We start from the raw sequence: 9762 nt of genomic DNA, 5'->3' as shown, positions 1-9762 counted from the left end.
GTCTCTGTGGCGCAATCGGTTAGCGCGTTCGGCTGTTAACCGAAAGGTTGGTGGTTCAAGCCCACCCAGGGACGATAAATTTTTGTTGACTGTTTTCATTTTATTTTGTATTGAATATAAATGTGGCTTGGCCAACAATGAGCACATTTTCCATAAGTATTTAATTGATTAAAGCAATAGAAATGTATAATTTAAATAAAATACTGCTTGAAAAAAATGTTGATATCAACTTGCATATGATGTATATTAATATTTTGTTCTATAACGACGCATCTATTCTGGCACCCCCTCCCTCCCATCCCCTCCATGTCAGATGTTATCTTCGCCATGGGTAAAACTAACGGAAACATCAGTGTAATATGCAAGAAAACATGTATATTATACGTATATTGCATATAAAGAGAGCATTTATCAAATTAACAAAACAGTATCAAAATATCACATCCCATAGAGGATGATCAAACGGTATGTACTCCCCCGAGAGAATTGATTCCAACCAGAAGGATATAATATTTATCCTCTTAAAGATGAGCCATAGTGTATGAAGCAAACTTTCCGATATAAAGATAGTGTCCATGCAACCGTTCATTTAAATTAAATCAAAATTCAGTTGAATTTAACCACACAAGCAAAGCATATAGTAATATTGACGGTTCCATGACAACCGCCGAATGAACATATCTGCGGATGTTTCTAAATTCAATTTTTTCACCATTATCGTGTTTAAATGAAGCCGGTGCTTAGGGGTGTGAACGGTAAAATGCACTTCCCAGTACCGTTCATGAACAGGCTTAATCAAACCAAGCCTGCAACATTTTTTTTCAATTTTGTCATTTTTTAGGGATTCCGTTTGTTGTTGTTGTTGTTTTTTTTGTTTTTTTTGTGGGGGGGGGGTTGTATTTTTTATGTAAAATATGTATTCCAATAAATAGCTGGTATGTTTAGTGCTGGTCAAAAAATGCGCAAATCAAAAATCGGCATAAAAAAATCGGATCGTATAAGATGGAACAAACATAACGAAACATACACTAACGCATATCTTTACTTTATATACGTCTTTTGATAGCGTTTGTATATTTGAAAAGTAAAGTTTATATAAATAAAATAGATTTGTGAGGTATAATAAAATTGCTATACCTAACCTTACAAACAATCAAAATGTAAGTATATTATACCAACCCCGCCGTAATGCACAACACAATCATGTTTCATAGTAATTTTAAGCAAGACTTTAATCATTTGAAAAGTATGAAAAAAAGGTTCTTTAACATACTTATCATTCTGCAATAACATGGCTTATCATTCTAGGATTAACCCATCACAAATATTTCACCACCAGGTAATTGCATATTTTTTTGCTAATTGCATTTAATTCTTTATAGACTTTTGAACAAATTCTTATTTCTAAGTGTAAAAGGCATATGTATAGAATATGCAATTTCTTGTTTTCAGATTTTAACAAATCAATCAACTTTATCGTATTTGGTAACCATACATAATGTAAGACATATAATATATGGCAAATAAATTATTGAGGTCTTTAATTTTTTCTTTACTGTTATATCAACCATCTACAGTAGGAAACTGACAACAAACTTAATGTACACTCGAGAATAAGACACTTTAAATATTAAGATGGTTGATCATCTGTATTACATTAGTTCCAAACTGTAAAAGCTTTATGTTTTTATATAAATACGCTATCATACACAGAAACTTTTCCAAGATAATAGAATTATTTTAAGAGCAGGTAGTGCGTCAATATAAGGTATTGTGAAACATCCTAAAACATTCACACCTCATATGCAATATCAAATGTCTGTAGAAACTGTCCCTTGATAAAAGACAACAGATATTTGTCGGCGAGTAACGAGAAAAGTGTAAGTTTGAAAGTCTGAATATTTTTATAACTGATACACACAATTACTTTTGCAATAACAGATGCCTGCCATATCCATGTAATACATTTTACACTTCTGCAGTGTTTGTAACATTTTTGACAAACTGTCAAGGACAACTGCGTAACTAACTAATTGGCTCACATCTGGTGGTCTTTTCAAATACATGTAGTATTTTAGTATTTCTTTCTGCATTGATTTAAAGGTTGACTTTTGTGCTGCTGCTGTTTAGAGAATATCTGATTTGTTGAAAGGCATAGGAAAGCTCTTGAAATGGTTGACACATCAATAGTGTTAAGTGATATAGACATATTATGTAAAAATGATATTATCTGTCTAAGTGAGACATGGACAAACAAATCGTCAAATATTGAACTTAAAGGCTATTCAAATCCAATTCATTCATATCGGAAATATCAACACCGTAGGGCAAAACGGTCAAGCGGCGGACTTGTGGTATATATTAAAGACACTATAAGGCAAGGAATAAAAATTGTTAAAAATTCTATAGACTGTATAATTTGGTTAAAAATAGATAAAACATTTTTTAATATTAGAGATGATATATATATTTGTTTTACATACATCGCACCTGAATCTTCCCCTGTGCATAACGTTTATAATATTGATATTTTTTCACAACTTGAACAAGATATTATGGACTATAATTTGCTTGGCAAAATATTTGTAGTAGGCGATCTTTAATAGTAGAACTGGTTGTAAAAGCTGATTTTATTCAGTTTTGACAGAAATATTAGTAGTGGTGACGTAATAACTATTGATAATCCCATGCCTCGCATTTCTCGAGATACTACGTCAAATCGGTTCGGTGATTATCTACTTGATCTCTGTAAAGCAACCAATCAGCGAATAGTTAACGGTCGCTGGCCAGGTGATCATGGGAAATTTACCTGTTTCACGCATAATGGAACAAGTGTAGTAGATTACCTACTTACACAAGAAGATAATTTTTGCTTACTTGACAATTTGAGGTCGGAGAATTCAATATTTTTTCCAACCATGCCACATTGTCGTTTTCTTTTAAAACTAATATTGAACCATTATATGAGCCGACAAGTAGTACTAATACACGTATTAAGTTTGATAAAAGATACCAAGATTTATTTTTGAGAGATATATCTCAAAATTTGAACTCACTTGAAAAGTGATTTACGTTCTGAAATTAATGGAGAAAACAGTGTTGATAAACTGACTTCTATTTTTACTAATTTTTTGTGTGAACATGGTGATAAGTATTTCAAGAAGACTTATATTGTTGACAGTGAAGTTTGTTTTAGTGATAATAAAAAAAATAAGAAATGGTTTGATAATTTATGTTCTCAAAAATTGGCTGCATATAAGGATGCTGTAACAGAATATAATTTATCTTACTCTTCAGAAGATAGAACTATACTTTTTAATAAAAGAAAAGACTATAAATATCAATGTAGAAAATCAAAAAATGCTTTTTATATAATACACGTTGTCAAAAAATGAACGATTTAAGGAGGAAATCACCAAGGGAATTTTGGGAAATATTCAAAAGTCCAAATTCTACTGTTTGTGGGGAAGATATTCAGTTAGTGATTTTAAAGATTATTTTTTGCAATTTAATGTCAGGGGAGAGCGAGGAAGTAGAAAATAATGACTATGACGATTTTATCAATAATTTAGGTGAGGGGATATATGACAGTAGCACATTTGAGACGCTAGATGAACGTATCACAAATGAGGAAATCTTGAAAGCTATCAAGAAGCTAGGAGTAAACAAAACGCCCTCGTTAGATAATATCCCTATATGAATATTTTAAAGTATCTGTCCCTCAGATAATTCACCCTTTAAACTTGTTCTTTAACGATATACTAGATAAGAAAGAAATTTCCCAAGTCATGGGGCGACAGGTGTTATTATTCCCTTGCATAAGAAGGGCAATATTTCAGATCCCAACATTATAGAGGAATCACACTTACTAGCTGTTTTTCTAAGCTGTTTACAATTATATTAAACGAAAGACTTAAATCATGGGCTGAAGACAACTGTGTATTGTCGGATGCCCAGTTTGGTTTCAAAAATGGGTATAGCACAGTTGATCCTGTTTTTATCTTACATTCACTCATACAAAGGCAAATTGAAAAAAAAAAGAAACTGTACTGTTGTTTCGTTGATTATAGAAAAGCATATGACTGTATTGATAGGTCAAGGTTATGGTATAAACTTATAAAATTAGGAATTGACGGCAAATTCTTGTCAATTATAAGATCAATGTATAATGAGGTGAAATTGTGTGTTAAACATTTAGGAACGTTATCTGATGTCTTCAATAGTAACATTGGTCTATTCCAGGGGGAAATAACTTCTCCAATATTTTTCTCTCTGTTCTTGCATGATATCGAATTACACCTGCAAGAAAATATTGACGATGGTCTAAATATCGACCAAATATCAATTTATTTATTGTTATTTGCTGACGATGCCGCCATCATTTCAGAATCTAGGTCTGGTTTGCAGAAGTCACTTGATAGTTTATTGTCCTATTGTAATCGTTGGAATTTGACGGTAAATGTTGAAAAGACAAAAATAATTGTATTCAGAAAAGGTGGTAGACTTGGTAATATGGATAAGTGGTTTTATAATAATCAAGAAGTCGAGGTAGTAAATTCATTTAACTACTTAGGTGTGGTATTCACGAGTGGTGGGTCATTCATGCAAGCTACAAAGACGTTAGCCGGGAAAGGGCTCAGATCATTATATTCATTGTTACAATTGTTACGTGACTACAAAGTACCAGTTAACATTATGTTTAATCTCTTTGACGCCTATGTTTTTATCAATTTTAAGTTATGGCTGTGAAGTATGGGGGTCTATGAATGCAGAAGTTTTGGAACGAGTACATAAAAAATTTTGTAGGTTTATTTTAAATGTTAAACAGTCGACAAATACTTTGGCATTATATGCAGAATTGGGGAGATTTCCTCTTTACATTGAAAGGCATATTTCGTATGATTAAATATTTTCTTAAGTTAAAATACAAGTAAAAAAGATAATTGTATATTGAGAACAATATTGTGTAGACAGATATATGATGTTGATGTGGTAAATTGTTCAACAAACTGGGCTTCAAAAAGTTAAAAACATTCTTCAGTCAGCAGGATTTAATGAAGTCTGGTTATACCCGATTCTGTTAATATAAAACTATTTGTACCTATTTTTAGGAATAGATTACGGGATATTTATATAAGTTGTTGGAATGATGGTATTCAATCTTCATCATTGTTAGATGTATATAGGGAATATAAGATCACATTTGAACAATCGTTATATATTAAAATATATTGAAAATGTAAAATATAGAAATGTTTTAGCAAAAATAAGACTCTCCTCACACAAACTTAATATCGAGTTAGGAAGACATAATAATGTACCAAGGAATGAACGAAAGTGCACTTTATGTTATATGAATGATATAGAAGATGAATTCACTTTATCCTTAAATGTCCGATATATTTCTGAGTTAAGAAAGCAATACATTCCAAGATACTATTATTGCAACACAAGTATGTTTAAATTCATTTCATTAATGCAAACTGGTCGCAAGAAAGAACTGAAAAATTTAGCTATATTCTGTGATAAAGCTTTTAAATTGAGGGATAGTTTGTTATAATATACTGTTATGTAAGCTTTACTCTCTTTCTCTGTTTTTTTTCTGTTGTTTAAAAAAAAGGAAAAGTATCATTGTAACTGTTAAATGCGCATTGTATATCCATCATGTAGATTTGTAAAGTTATATGTGAATATGAAATTGTACATATATACATATATTTTTTTTTTTATTTATTTATTAATATTTGTATCTTCTCAAATTAACTATATCTGTTTTTCAACACATAACCAAATATAAATACCATGATAAAATGTTTTGACAAAACTAATCCTTATAATTAAGTCTAGCGTTAGTTTTTTTGGGTATTGATCCGTTTTGTGTGGGTTTTTCTTTTCTTTATATATATAAAAAAACGTACAAAATCAGTAAATGTATTCATTTTTCATTCTATTAATATTGATCATGAATTATTAAGGGGAAGTAAATGTTAAAATACTGGATATGTAAAGTTACCTAAGTTATCCCCCTTCATTTGTCGCAGTTTGCTTTTTTGTATAATGTATTGTAGCTTAAATTGATAATGTTTGGTAAAGATAGGCAAATTCTTGTGTATTATATACATGTATTCATATGCTTTTTAAGTAATTTGGTATCTCAAATTAAACATTCTCACATCACATAAACCATTATTTTGTAATTATATATATTCATGTCATGTGTCATTTATGTATTATATGTTGTATTTGTATATTTAATATGGTGATGAGCTTTTTATGCTTAAACCAAGAAATAAAGTTTCTGTTCTGTTCTGTTCTGTTCTGATATAAGTTGTTTCACTGCAATTGTGACAGACAATATTATTTAGAAGATCTGATCTGGTAATATATATGTATTGTTTAATATCCATTTATTGCGAGCTGCTTAACAAAACTGATTGATAAACAGACATTTTGGTGCTATATTTACTTATTGAAAGAGGCACAGAATTAACTGGAAACCAGACAGTCAAAAGATATTTACTTTAATCTTTTAGCAATGTTAAGACTAATTGGAGCTTGTGTAGCAATATTCAAAAGAAGGCGAAGAACTATGCATATCATAAAAAGTTACATAATTTTTAGAAAATAAAATTATTCAACGAATAAACATTAGGTTGATGTGTTCAAATGTTGCAGTAACATTTCTGATTCATTTTTATGTCTCGTTTTGTGGTTTCTGTCATAACTGATATGGAGATAAAGGTAATAACTATATAGAAATATCCTTTTAGAAAGGGCTCCTTTGTAAATGGAACAAAATCTTTTTTAAACAAATTGCCTAAATATTTATATAACGATTATCGTCATATCTAGTTAATCTGTCAAATAAAATGAATGTCATGATTTAATTAGTGAAACTTCTCGTTCTCATAGTGTAGTGATTTCAGACAAAGCCTTAGCCTGCTTTGTATGACAATATCGCAAAAAAGTACACATTTCATTATGTGAACCATTAATAATGTGTTAAACATCAAATAGGGCTAGTAACAAAGATTAACATCGTTTTGATTGTAGTATAGGTTACTGCTTGTGACAAACGTCACTATATATATATTGTATGCAATAAAAAGGTTATGTCCCTTTATAAAATATTAAACCATTTACTATTAAGTCTATACATCGTCTCTGTGGCGCAATCGGTTAGCGCGTTCGGCTGTTAACCGAAAGGTTGGTGGTTCAAGCCCACCCAGGGACGGCTACTTCTTTTAATTTATCCCATTTTTTACATTTGATATAAAGATTTAAAGTTTGCTTTGGATGTACATGTATTTGTTTATAAAGGTTTGTGATTCAAATCAATCAAGATGTTGATAATTTATCTTTTTATGTTATCTTTGTTAATGTAAGGTCGAACATTAAACTACAATAACATTCTTTCAGAAGTGATTTTGTATAACCATGTTGAAAGTGATTTTCATTAGGTTTATTAAGAATATTTAACATAATCAAAATAAACATATACAGAAACAAACTGATTAATATCTCTGTTTATGCATCATTGTGATAATTATTTGCATTTTTGGCTAGACACACTTGTTATGTGTTTGTTATTCAACTATAATATGATTAATAATCATGATAACATTAATATGAAAAATTTGGAAGTTTTCAAATTAGCAAATTCAATGATTCTCTTTTTCTTCTTAAAATGACTTTATTTTGGGAGGAACTTGACCGTACAAGCATCACAGGATTGCCTTTCGTATACGCGAAAGGGACAAAAAACTGTCTGCTCCTTGTAAGGGCAGACTGTACAAATATGCCATTTCACGGTTTAAAATAAGGAGGCAAATTTTCACAATCGTGTCTCGCATTGGTTTTTATACAACTATAGTAATGTTCGTCATTTTAAATTCGCTATAAAATTGTAAAATATCATATATAATTTCTAGGTATATCTTGAGTTTACAATTGTTTCTTCTTTTCATTTTATGTTAATTACTTTATTTCTGCAAAACATAAACATTTCAAAAACGTTTTATATGCATTAAATGTGGGAGATATATTTCACACTTTGTTGCAACATTAGCCTTGGGCATTTTTGTCAAGTTGCGCATTTTATTTCTAGACTCGACTTTCGCTTGTTACGGAAAAAGGTAAATTATGTGCCTGCATACACTAGAGCAGCCGACATTGGTGACGCTGGTTAGACTGTGCAGATTTGCAAGCCTTATCACCGGCTAAATCATGGACTTTTCTAGCTTCCGTTTTATCAAGATAGAAATTTAAAATGTAAGTCAACATTACAGAGCCTGATCGGTCTGCACGGATGTTCTGCCTGGCTTGAATCTATAGTAAAGGTGCACTGTTGCAATTACTTTTTATCAAACGCGCCAGACAAAAACGCTATGGATTCGTGGCTTTGTTGGTTCATGTCTCTCGTCAAGGACAAATCGTGGTTTCATTGAGCAAGAAACTTTAGTCATTGCATAATATCCATGCCGTTTTTTCCAGTTTTCTCTTAAAATGTTTCTGTTATCATATTCATATAGTTTTAAATCTGCATATATGTCTATGTTTTCAATTGAAATATTTTTTAAAGATGAAAAAGTTAGCAATGCAATAATAGGTGCATAGAAGAAACACTGTTTAAATAAATTGAAATCAAACAAAGTCAACCAATTCAATGCAATTTTACCATACATGAAAATATAAAGAATAGTCAGCTGTGTATGAACACAACAGTGAGTGACAAAATGGAAATAGAATATGTTTATGTGCATTTTGATCATACGGAGTCTTGTTTTGTCCTGCAACTGTGTGTCAATAAAAAACTTTTCGAGAACATAACGCATTAATATCTTTTTTGTCATGAGAAAAATATTACAAATGATTATTAAAAGTCTCAATTGAACAATACTAATGAAAAAAAAATAAAAAGAGTGATTTTGATGTTCTGTCAGAACGTAAGCCAATTTCAGAAATTTTCTGACTGCCATTATCGGCTGCCTAGAAAATAAAATACATTTCTGCCCACAACGGCAACATTTTCACTCCGAACGGGCTAGTTTGGACTCCTGTAACATTCTTAACAAAAGACACACTGGGATGATATTTTGCATGCGTGACCCTAAGTGACTGTTAAGTTTTTTTATCTAATGTTTTTACTCTTATATTTGTTTATATGCTAACTGATCTGATCTAAATAAACGGAACGGGTGATGATAATTTAAGTGTATAACACGAAATCTCATAATTTATTTCAAGCTTGAAATATTTTGAACAAACAATAATCATTTTCACGGAATTTTCCGAAGCTGTCAACGAAAGCCCTTTATCTGTAAGACAAAAGCGTAATATAAATATAACGACTAAGATTGTCATCAGTAAAATTTTGATACATGTCATCACCGCAGCTGTCATCTCTGGCGCCGAATACTACGTTATACCTGTATGTTACTTTAAATATAACACAGCGTTATTGATTGAAATAATATTACTGAAATAAAATATTTTGTCAAATAGGTCTCAGACGGTGTAGAATATCGTTCACATATGTCATTGTGCAGTATATATTTAATTCTTAAATTCGACACTTTTGTAAATATTAACGATTGAAACATAGAATAAAGGAAAAGAAGTTATGGTTAGGATTGACTTTGTCGTTTTAGTCTATTTTGTATTTTTTACTCACAATATTTATTACATTTCTGAACAATTACTTCTATATTATTCTTATGACGATACGGATTCAACCGGTTTATTAAAGTTGTTGAATATATA

The 9762-nt window shown here is 30.6% G+C and overlaps 2 non-coding genes across 2 annotated transcripts; both read left to right on the top strand.

Annotated features, from left to right (window-relative positions):
• On the top strand, nucleotides 1–74 carry Trnan-guu (transfer RNA asparagine (anticodon GUU)). The gene has a single exon. It is a non-coding gene; the product is annotated as a tRNA-Asn (tRNA).
• Nucleotides 75–7160: 7086 nt separating this feature from the next.
• Trnan-guu (transfer RNA asparagine (anticodon GUU)) lies at nucleotides 7161–7234 on the top strand. The gene has a single exon. It is a non-coding gene; the product is annotated as a tRNA-Asn (tRNA).
• Nucleotides 7235–9762: the final 2528 nt, after the last annotated feature.

This window comes from Ruditapes philippinarum, unplaced genomic scaffold, assembly GCF_026571515.1.
Source record: "Ruditapes philippinarum isolate M1 unplaced genomic scaffold, ASM2657151v2 ctg792_1_1_1_1, whole genome shotgun sequence".
Taxonomy (NCBI): Eukaryota; Metazoa; Mollusca; class Bivalvia; order Venerida; family Veneridae; genus Ruditapes; species Ruditapes philippinarum.
The sequence above is the reverse complement of the archived record's forward strand: the minus strand, read 5'-3'. Positions and strand labels throughout refer to the sequence as shown.